Below are 12,258 nucleotides of genomic sequence, written 5' to 3'. Positions count from 1 at the left end.
CACAAAAATATTCAAGAAACAGAAAAAAAATTAAGCCTGTTTTATGAAAACTGACACTGACCAAGATATGTATGTCACTATTCATTAAGAACTGCATGTTGCTTTTTAAAATCTCTATATATAAAAGTCTAATATGCAAAGTGTCCCCTCAGGAATTCAACTGACCAGGAGTTCGATCGCTCACTATGACATACGATGACTACCAGGGGATGGCACGGAATGAAGGGAGGCCCTGGCTGGCAGCCGGCAACCACTAGGGACCCTACCCATGCATGAATTTCGTGCACTGGGCCTCTAGTTTTTTTAATAAATGCAAAAATACAAACATGTTTTACACAAATGTGTATGGTGCATGCTTTCTTTAATACTGTTTTCCTTCCTCTTTTTGCTTTTTTTCCTCATATTAACAGTGCAGTATCAATTACTGTGTTATATTGTCGCCTTTGCCATATTCCCCATGTCCATATCAGAATGACGAGAATTCTCCTGCCAGGTCTACTCCCTTTGGCAATCCTAAAATTGGTATTGAGTATCAACTTGGATAAATCAGAAATGTTGCTACCTTTGAGAATTTGTAATAAAATGACTTATGCCATATTGATGTGAAGAAGAATGCCCTTATCTCTTCTCTGACAATCTCTGATCAAAGTTACAGTAGCACCAGAATCTCTGAGCACAACTGGACCTTGGAACAAGATTGTCTGGCAGATTCAGATAAGGCCTTACCACCGTCTGGTCCCCTAGCAAGTATGATATCAGCATTTCAAAGGAAAATAGTGAAGACTATATTTAATTTTCCCATATTACAGCATTTAGGGATGCAGGGGAGAAATTCCTAAGGTAGGAGACTCTTCATTAAAATGATGCTAGGATTTTCACATGGTTGCAACTGTTATTTCCAAAAGATGAAAATATCATTGCTGTCAAAGAGAACAGGCTGCACAGGGAGTGGTGGTCACTTGGAAGACGCTGCCGAAGAAGGGGAATTTTATATCACTTTATGAGAATTGTTGCTCTGAGGCAGGAGAAGTTATTGCCACCAAAGCATGGGCTGTCAGAGATGGGGGCATTAGCCCCTGGAGCACAGCTTATCTAAGCAGGGATTAGGGTCAGAGTGTGAACTCCTCTATCCTCATGTTGTCTCATATTTCATCTTGGGTCACAATTTAAACTGACTGACAACATAGAAAATATATTTTAATTCCAAGAGAGTTTAATCATAAGATCAAGGTAAAATCCCCTTCAATAAAACATGTACTGAAAGAAGGAGGTGCATTGTGTCAAACAGAAACACCGTAGCTATTTCCCATTTCACCTATATTTCTCTGTGATCTCTGTACTCTTTTTTATTCTTTCTTTATATCTAAATCTAATAAGGAGTAAAACTGAAGTGAAAATATTGCATATTTAAATGGATCTTCTCAAATTTGTTGATACTGGGACCAACTGTAGTTTATCAGTAAACTCATAAGGGTTTCAGAGAGGAAGGGAGAGGGAGAAAGAGATAGAAACATCAATTAGCCACATCAACATTATTGGCCACATAAACCAACCTTGGTACAATGTGGGAGGTAACCTAAATAAGTTAATACATACAGAACACACAGAAGAAGTTTGGCAAAAAGTAAGCTCCCAAATAAATATTAATTACCACTTCATTGTCAAGCATGAGGGAAAACATAAAATACATTTAGTTGATTAAAGCAAGATTTGTGTTGATGGTCAGGGTAATGGTTAATTATTTTGCTTAATAAAAGATTATCATTTATAATAAAAATAATAACTGCCACTATTAATTATCCCACAAAGGCCTACAACACCAAAATGTGACTTCATACTCATTTAACTATTTTTGCTAAGGAAATTAACAATTACAATTTGATGCCTATCACATATTGAGTTTGTTCTCTTAACTGTCTCCTCTTTTCCAGCACCGAAGATATATGAGACTTGGCATTTCCTTTTCAGCCCTGGGTGATGCCACACAACAAGTGTCTGAAATTTAGTCTGTAAACAATCGGGAAAGAAAGTGGGATGTTTTAAATCAGAAAAAATAAGCTAGTTGTGTCCCACCACATTTGACCTCTTGCTAAAATCATCAGGCGGATAGCTACTGTTTAAAGAAATCATATTCTCTTGCCCTAACCGGTTTGGCTCAATGGATAGAGCGTCAGCCTGCGGACTGAAGGGTCCCAGGTTCGATTCTGGTCAAGGGCATGTAACTTGGTTGCGGGCAGATTCCCAGTAGGGAGTGTGCAGGAGGCAGCTGATTAATGTTTCTCTCTCATCAATGTTTCTAACTCTCTATCCCTCTCCCTTCCTCTCTGTAAAAATATCAATAAAATATATATTTTTTAAATCTTCTTTTCTCTCTTCTTTTATTCAGCCCTATGTGAACTTGAGCCATATATATATACAATTTTTTCAATGTTTTAATAAGTCTATTTCCTAGTCCTATAATGAAATCTCTTGTTTTGATAGATAGCACTCATCAAATTTGCTTTAGTTTCCACACGTTGTTTCAGGTAAAATATAGCTTTGGTATAGGATGTCCTAGCCTTTTCTATTTTACTTTCCTTAATGACATTTCATGTTTTATTGTGAGTCTTGTGAATGAATCTTGGATTCAAATTATAATTATTGCTATGTATGTCCACAATTCTTTCAGTTGCATGATGTGTCAACATTTTTTGTGTGAGCATATTTCGTGTAATATGTAGCAAAATTGGCTATTCCATCTGGGCTCAGAATTTGTTGAAAACATTTCAAAAGTAATTCTGACAATTGTTGTAACAAATTCTATATTATTTTTCCCTTTATGATAATATATTTGTATATAAACAACCCAGGTAATTAACCTGTGTACACACATGAAACCTTTTTGGTGTAACAAATTTTTACATCTAGAAATACAGCTTAAAATATATACATTGAGGCTTACCTATTTCTCTAGAAATGCAGTTCTCCAGATTAGTTTTGATGGGAATTTATTATAAAATATATCAAAAATAAGGAAAACAAAATGAGCTATTAAAAAGCTCTGGGCTTTCACTTGATTATGGCCTTTTTCATACTTTACCACCTCAAACTCTGGAATACATTAACTCTCCCAGTTCTTCTTTTATAAAAACATTTAAATAAAACATCCGATTGGTTCTGGCCTGACCTGTAGGCCCCAAGCTGTTTAATCCCATTCGTATACTATTCCTTTTACAATATGTAGTGTCAGCTCCTTTGTTAATGGCCAACTGGAAAAAAAAAAGTGATGAAAAGTAGAAAAAGTGAACATTTGCTTCTATTCATCTCTGGAAAATGAGAATTGTTTATGCAGGAAAAATGGTAAGCTCTGCAATTCTCCAGTTTCCTTGGAATTCTATAGTTAGGCCAACTTAAAATAAACACTTTATAATAGAGTTTATCTTTATGAGACCTCATTTTGTATGGGCAAACTTTTAGCACATGGCCCTGAAGAATGTCACTGTCCTTCCTACTATCCTGAACAGTATAGCATTGCACTGGATGTGTGCAGTCACATTAATAGAGGACATCAAGTCTAATAGAGACGTGCCGGGGTTCTGCAGAGTGTGAATTATTAACTCGGGGATATGGGAGAGTATTAAATGAACCTGGGAAGCAGAAGGCATTGTTTAATGCTCCGTTTATATCTGATTCTTTTTTGTTTTCATACATAGATAGAAACCTGGTAAGAATGCTAATAAGAAATTTCAAAGAGATAAGAGAGAATTTTAAACTGTTACTATCAATCTCAGCTTCTGTCAGCGCATGAAGTAAACAACTTCAAATGAATTAGGCAACAATGAGAGACAAATGGCAGAGAGGGATGTCAGCATCAACACTACTCTTCCACAATCATTACCAAAACTCCACAAAGCCTTACATTCAAGTGAAACAGAGATCTAATAGCTCCCTGTTATTTCTCTACAACTTGATAGGGAATCTGAGGGTCTATTAGAGAAACCAGCCTGAAATATAGGAACCAATTGTTGATCACATCACTTTTCTCCTGAATATACTACATTTCTTTATAAACTTATTCTTATCATGAAAAAGAGAGTAAACTAGAACACAGAAAGGAGCACTCTCACCAGAAAAATTAAGGCCATTCTGAATGTTTTAATTAAAAACTTGCTTAAACCAAGGATTCATAAAAGTAATGCAAATATATTCAAATATCTTAAACATTTCTTCTTAAAACATTAAAAATGTACATGTGATTGCCACAGTTTTTTATGTGGGGCTAAGACTCTGTTCTTCCATTATAGTTATGGCCCACCCACAATGTATCCCCCATGATTTTCAGGATCCAGGATGAACTTATTTGAAGTAGAATGAAGATTCAAAGGCTGTGATGAATAGCCTTCATAATGATTAGAGCAATTACTCGAATTGACCACTATTCATACATTGCTAGCCATTAAATATTTTAACTATCTTTGCTTATAAAGCATATAAATAAAAACTCCTTAAGATTTATAAGATTTTTTTTCTCAAATATTTTAATTGTTTCATCCATGTTTAACTGTATTTTTAACAACTTACCTTTATCATGTCTTTCTGAAACAATTACCTGCTTTTATGAAAGCGTCTCTCTTTCTCTTTATACTCCAATTGATCCATTTATGAAACAGGTAATTAAATAATATGAGTACAATCACACAAAAAAAGATTTTAAGGATAAACCGCTGGCTCTTGGTAAGTATGCAGTTAAAATTTAGAAGTATGTAGATGTCTTAGAAAGTGCCTACAAGATACAAGCGCTCGGTGAGGCATAATCAATATGTCAGAAGGTTGAGAAAACATTGACTAAGCCAGAAGATCAGTTAGTTCAAAGAGCATACATTATATTGTTATATTCATAATTACAAAGATAAAACTATATACATACTATATAACCCAACACATAACAAAATAAATTTGTAATATAAACCAATTATAATAGAAAAATTGAAGAAAGGGCTCAACTTGCCCCCTGAATCAAAAGTCTCTGCTTCATTCACATAAAGAAATAAAATTGCAATATGATTACTACTTAAGATCAGATAGTACATCCCTGTAAATCAAGATCGCATATTCCATGCTCATGGAATATAGGCCAGGTGGTTTGTTGTGTTAAATGGGTTGCATATATTCACATCAGAGACAATTTTAGCTGGGATATAGAGAACTAAAATAAAATGGCCATGAGTAATCTCCAGTGACCACTTTCAGTTTATATGAGAAACCCTGACAAATCAGAATGCACCTGCGGTAGAAATAATTCTAAGATGCCCTTCTCCCCCCCCCGCCCCCCCCACAGTTCTCAGCCCCAGAGGTAAGCATACTTCCTCCCAGGTATCAATCAAATGCTAATCTGGTTACTTCTCTTTTGTGAGGTCCCAAATCAGTAGGCCTTAAAATAGAGAGATTATGTGTCTCTTGGCCTTCTGTATGTCCTCTTTCTCAAAATGTCTCTTCAGGTCCTTTGCCCATTTTTTTGATAGGATTGTTTATCTTCCTTTTGTTAAGTTGTATGAGTTCCCTGTAAATTTTGGAGATTAAACCCTTGTTGGAGATAACATTGGCAAATATGTTCTCCCATGCAGTGGGCTTTCTTGTTGTTTTGTTAATGGTGTCTTTTGTCAAGCAAAAGTTTTTTATTTTGATGTAGTCCCATTTGTTTATTTTCTCCTTAGTTTCCATTGTCCTAGGAGCTGTATCTGTAAAGATACTACCAGGACAAATGTCTGCTCTTTTGCAGCCTGTGGATTCCTCTAAGATTTTTATGGTTTCCTGTCTTGCATTTAAGTCCTTTATCCATTTCAAGTTTATTTTTATGTGTGGTGTAAGTGGTGTTCTAGTCTCATTTTGTTTTTTTGCATGTATCTGTCCAATTTTTCCAGCATCATTTATTAAAGAGACTGTCTTGACTCCATTGTATGCTCTTCCCCCAAAATGTCAAATATTAATTGAGCATAATGGTTTGGGTCGAAAACATGCTCAAAGTCACTAATCATTGGAGAAATGCAAATCAAAACAACAATGAGGTGCCATCTCACACCTGTCAGAATGGCTATCATCAACAAATCAACAAACAACTGCTGGCAAGGATGTGGGGAAAAAGGAACCCTCATGTACCACTGGTGGGAATGCAGTCTGGTGCAGCCACTGTCGAAAACAGTATGGAGCTTCCTCAAAAAATTAAAAATGAAACTCCTATTTGACCGTGATCCCACTTCTAGGAATATATCCCAAGAACTCAGAAACACCAATCAGAAAAAAATATGTGCACCCCTATGTTCATAGCAGCACAATTTACAATAGCTAAGATTTGGAAACAGCCTAAGTGCCCATCAGCAGATGAATGGATTAAAAACCAGTCATACATCTACACAATGGAATACTACACTGATGTAAAAAACAAAGCGCTCTTACCATTCACAACAGCATGGATGGACATGGAGATCATTATGCTAAGCAAAATAAGCCAGTCGGAGAAAAATAAATATCACATGATCTCACTCATTTGTGGAATATAATGCACAACATAAACTGATGAACAAAAATAGATCCAGAGACAGAGAAGCTTTGAACAGACCATCAAACCTCAGAGGGAAGGCAGGGGTAGATGGGTTGGGGGCGGAGAAAGGGGGGGAGGTAAGAGATCAACCAAAAGGACTTGTATGCATGCATATAAGCATAACCAATGGACACAGACCTAGGGGGGTGAGGGCATGTGCTGGGAGGTGGGAATGTCCAGGAAGAGATCAATGGGGGGAAAGGGAGACATATGTAATACTTTAATCAATAAAGAGTAAAAAAAAAAGAAAAATGGGAAAAAAACAACAAAAAAATAGAGAGATTATCCTATTTGGGTGGGCTAGTTTAACCTCAGCACAGGAGACTTAAGAGCAGAGAGTTTTCTCTGGCTGAGAACAAAAGAGGAAATCAAAGATCTAGTACATCAGGCAGGCCTGAAAAAAAAGCCGGATTACAAATTGTTAACTGCCTGTGGTGATCGAGAAACAAGAAACTCCTAGAGCCATGTAGGGACTGAGAGCAGTCCCCAGCTGAAAGCCACCAAAATTACAGAGACCTCAGTCCTTATGGCTGCAAGAAACTGAATTCTCCAAGTTCTTGGAAGAAAACCTTGAAAGAGAACACTGAGCCCTAGGTGAGAACCACCAGTACCTTCATTTTAGCCTGCAGTATTAGTTTCCTATGGCTGTTATAACAAAGTACTACGAATTGGTTGACTGAAATAACAGAAATGTATCTCTTACAGTTCTAGAGGCTGGGATTCTGAAATCAAGATGTCAGCAGGGCCACGCTCCTTCTGAGAGGCTGGGTAGAAGCCTGCCTAGCTTCTTCCTAGCTGTTGGTGGTAACTATTGATCATTGGCTCACCTAGGCTTGCAGCTGCGTCACTCCAATCTCTGCTTCTGTTGTTACATGGCATTCTCTCTGTGTGTCTCTGTCTCCATATGGCATTTTCCTTTTCTTATAAGAACAAGTCATGTTGGATTAGGGCCCACCTTAATGACCTTATCTTAACTTGATTATATCTGCCAAAACCCTATTTCCAAATAAAAAATACTAGTACATTCATAAGTACTGGGTATTGGGATTTCAACATCTGTCTAATAGGGGACACATTCTACCCATAGCACATGGGGAAAACCTGAGCAGAGAATCCAGACATACTATGTCCAGATCTGACCTACAGAAACTGTGAGAGAATCAAATTATGTAGGTTAGTCTTTTAATTTTGTGGGAATATATTACACAGCAATAAAAACAGTAATGCAACACCCAAGCTTGTCAAGATTCTAGATTTTCACTGTACACATGGACAGATAACTATATGCCTTGAAAAATTATTATTTGCAACAGAAATAAAAGGATTTATTCATAACTCCCCTATTTCTAAGAAAAGCAGGTACTTGTAACTGGAGAGTTAATTTTAGCAAGAGGTCATGGGTATAAGAGTACAGGATTTAAAGACCAAGGACAGAGGAAAATTGCTTTGCTTAAGGAAAATACAGAGGAAAGCTTGGGTTAGGCTGACTGAGGGTCAGTTTAGAGACCTTTTGAGAGAAGAGTTGAAAGAGGGAAAATCAGCAGCTGGAAGCCCAAATGGGAAGCAAAGGTTGAGATCAATGACTATAGCCAAATAGGAGTTGTTACTAAGTCATTTGCAAGGTGTTAATCAAGTTAAAGTCTCTTTTCCACTTCCCAATAAAAAGTTCACTAGGATCTAGATCAGCCGTGGGCAAACTACGGCCCGTGGGCTGGATCCGGCCCGTTTGAAATGAATAAACCTAAAAAAAAAAAAAAAAGACCGTACCCTTTTATGTAATGATGTTTACTTTGAATTTATATTAGTTCACACAAACACTCCATCCATGCTTTTGTTCCGGCCCTCCAGTCCAGTTTAAGAACCCATTGTGGCCCTCGAGTCAAAAAGTTTGCCCACCCCTGATCTAGATCCACTGCTACAACTAGTTATCCAGGGATTATCTCTGGATGTTGATAATATGGCTGTATTTATTTTCAAATTTATTCCTTTCTGCTCAAATTTCTTCCAGTGAACATGCATTACATTTGTAATCAAAAAGTACAACAAATGCCTTTTTAATAAAAATCTACATTATTTTATTATGGCAGAGTGGAAATACCATGAAAGACTGAGTGCTGCTTTATGGGTTGGCTAAGAACAGACCAAAGGCCACTTATGGCTAGCCAGTCGTATGTGGTTTATTTGATACACAAACATCAAATTAGCCTCTGAATTCCAAGTTTAGTAACTGAGTTTTAATGATTATCAATGTTTCTATACTCTATTGAAATCATTAGCAGACTATAAAATTGAACAGAATACAGAAAATATATTCAGAACAGACGCTATGAAGAGGTGATTCTCAAAATGTGGTCCCCGAACAAGCAGCCTCAACATGATCTGGGAATCTGCTGGAAATGCAATCTCTGAAGTCCTATCCAGGACCTAGTGAATCAGAAACTCTGAAGGTGGGCCCAGAAATGTGTGTTTTAATATGCCCTCCAGGTGAAACTAATGCATGGTCAATTTTGACAACCACTACTAGAGAAGACCCTATCATTGCTTTAACCTCAATGACCACTGCTGGTCCCATCAGGGCCATTTTAAATACTGTCTGCCTCTATCAGAACCTTTATATGTCCATTTTTCATTACACATGTTTCATTCCTTACACTCTTCTATTTCCCAGTGGGTTTCCTCTCCTAGAGAATATAGATGTGATATTGTTATAGAATAAACAATTTAGAATACTGTTTAAAGAGGTATTTTTACAAAAGTCAATTATGTAATAACAATAATTTGAAGATCCAGGATATCCGATCATTCTTGTGATGACATGAATGTCTCATTCTCCTGATACATAAGTGCAAGAAAATGGCTTTTGAGAGAGCAATGGCAATAATTTCCTTAACTAAATCCATCCATAAATAGTATGGATTTCTAAAGCCATTTCACTTGTGCATTGGCACAGATTTGTTGCTATACTTCTGCAAAGAGGGAGACTATTGCAATAAAATATATTCTACCAGAACTTAAAGCAGCTCATATCACCCAAGTGTCTTATGGACCCATTAATTATAAGGGGGGAAAAGTGTAGAAGATAAAATGTGTGTGGGACATAAATGTTTAACCACCACATAGAGTTTAAATAATTAATGGGATGATACCCTTTAGTGCAGAGCCCCATATCTTTAAAATATAGAAGAATGTAAGTGCACCATTTCAATATTTAAGTCAAAGTAAGTGATGCAGTTTCTGCATGTGAACTATATGTCTGGGCAATGGACTGAGCAAATTCTTCATAATAATAAAATGGCTTTTAAATGTGAATTGGTCTCATAAGGTAGAAGGATTTCCCTAACCAACACAATTTATTCAGAGTAAGATTAACCAAGACAATTTTTGAAGCATTATTATTCATTACCTTCATATTTTATAATATTGCTAGTTCAGTGTATCTGAAGTGGTCCAGTGTGTTGGAGTGAACTTTCATCATGTCTAAACAGCTTAACTGATAGTTACTTGATAACTCTTTTATGAAGCAGTTTTTCTAATAATGCTTTCATATTTCTGGTTTATGATGCCATTAAAGTCATTATTTGTCACATTAGTAATAGGGGATTCTTAAAATATCCCTAGCAGCAATTCAGGATGGCTTTTAATGTCAGCATAAATTACTGTATTACTAAACAAGCTATTTGAAATATTAACAGTGTTGTTTGCAATTTCAAAATATATATGACAACATAAGCATATAACATAGATCCCTATTTTAGGGAAAACCTACAGAAATGAAGCTAAAGTATGTTGGTTTGACCTTGTGCTATAACTTAACAGGAATAAAAAGTCCCTTTGATCACAGAATGGATCAGTGAATTTTCTGCTATAGAATTATTTACTCTTCATAAACTAAGCAATTTAAAATTGGGATAAAAGGAGGAGGAAATCTAACTTGTCCAGAATGCTATTTTATAGTGAATCCACAGCAGTTTAAACATTCATGGATATAGTTTCCAATTATTTTAGAAGTTAAAACACTGTGGCATGCTTTTCCCCCACTCACATTGCATCTAACAGGGGCAGTTTTTCTAGAGGGCCATGGATGAGGCTCCAGAGCTCTAAAATTAGACCATACCAGCTGTGCATAGTTGGTGTGCTGCCGCAGGCTTGTGTGCATATGTAACATCATCCCATCACACTGTCAGCTGCTCCACTCTTGGAAACAAATGGAGTATTAATGTCCAGGAACCCTGCTGTTGGACTGCTTTGGAGGAAAGCTTCAATGATGTATGGCTCTACTCTGTGTTGGCAGCGTCACTGAGATAAGAGATGAAGGTTGTTGTTGTTGTTATTGTTTCTTTCATGGATATGTGAAGACAATAGATCACATCTTCTAAGAGGAGTTTCTCTTCAGAGAAGTTTGATTAGCTCATATGTTTGGTAGGTGTGTAATGGAAGCTATCTGTGGGCCAAGTTGAGTGCTTAGGACCCTTAGACAGGATTATGTTTGTATAATGGAGACTCTAATGGAAAAGATCATTTGTTATGAAAATGGGCTATGTTTGAATCATTTCTGGGACTATAGAGCACTGCTCTTAAACTCTATCATTTAGAATGATAGAAGCATCATATATATATAAAAGCCTAAGCAACCATTACAACCAATTGACCAAACAACCGGTTGACCAGTCGCTATGATGACACACTGACCACCAGGGGGCAGATGCTCAATGCAGGAGCTGCCCCCTGGTGGTCAGTGCACTCCCACAGCCAACCTCCCATGGCCAGCCAATCTCCTGCGGTCCCTCCCCCTAGCGGGTTGGCTGGCCCTAATTGGCCCCAATCACCAGCCAGGCTGAGGGACCCCACCCATGCATGAATTCGTGCACTGGGCCTCTAGTAGTAATATAATAAAGAAAGCACTGAAATAGAAAACAGAAAGTTCTTGTTCCTAAACCCAGTCATACCACTTAGTAGTGATGGCCAACTATGTAATCATGCTGACCATATTCTCTTCATTTTTATAATTGCTACTAATATCTATTTTATCTACTGAAAATGGTTGCAAAAATATTGGGGATATAAGATATGTGAAAGCAGGATTATTAATTAAATCATACTTGACATTTAAAGATGTTAGTTTATTAATATAGTTATTTTGCCTTAAAATTATCTATTTGTCAATTGTGAAACTGATCTGCATGTTACCGCTATGAAACCTTCTCTTTTTAAATGTCATTTTGGACATGACATAAAGACAAGAATGAAGTGAAACTGTCAACATGCCAACTATACCAAGTTATTCCTGTTTCTGTAAGTACTACATTGAAATAAACTGTTGACTGTTGTGACTGTGAATGAGTTCTGAAATAATTTTTTTATTGAACAAGTCATTTATCCACAGGAAATGTATCATAATTCTTACTAGTATAAGCCTTGCCTCACTCTGGATATTGACTAAGACCATGAGGAGCGGAGTATTTGTGACAAGAGACCAAGTAACTATTAGTAATTGATAATAGGGAATGGTCATCATAATTTCACACCCAACTGTATTAGTAATGGAAACAGAACTATTTAAGATGTGTTTGAAAAAAATATATGTATACATCTTTTTTTTTAATATATTTTTTATTGATTAAGAAATTACATATGTGTCCTTGTCCCCACGTTCCCCTCTACCCCCCCCCCGCTCTTGCCCT

The sequence above is a fragment of the Myotis davidii genome, unplaced genomic scaffold (genome assembly GCF_000327345.1).
Source record: "Myotis davidii unplaced genomic scaffold, ASM32734v1 scaffold228, whole genome shotgun sequence".
NCBI classification, from domain to species: Eukaryota; Metazoa; Chordata; class Mammalia; order Chiroptera; family Vespertilionidae; genus Myotis; species Myotis davidii.
The sequence above is the reverse complement of the archived record's forward strand: the minus strand, read 5'-3'. Positions refer to the sequence as shown.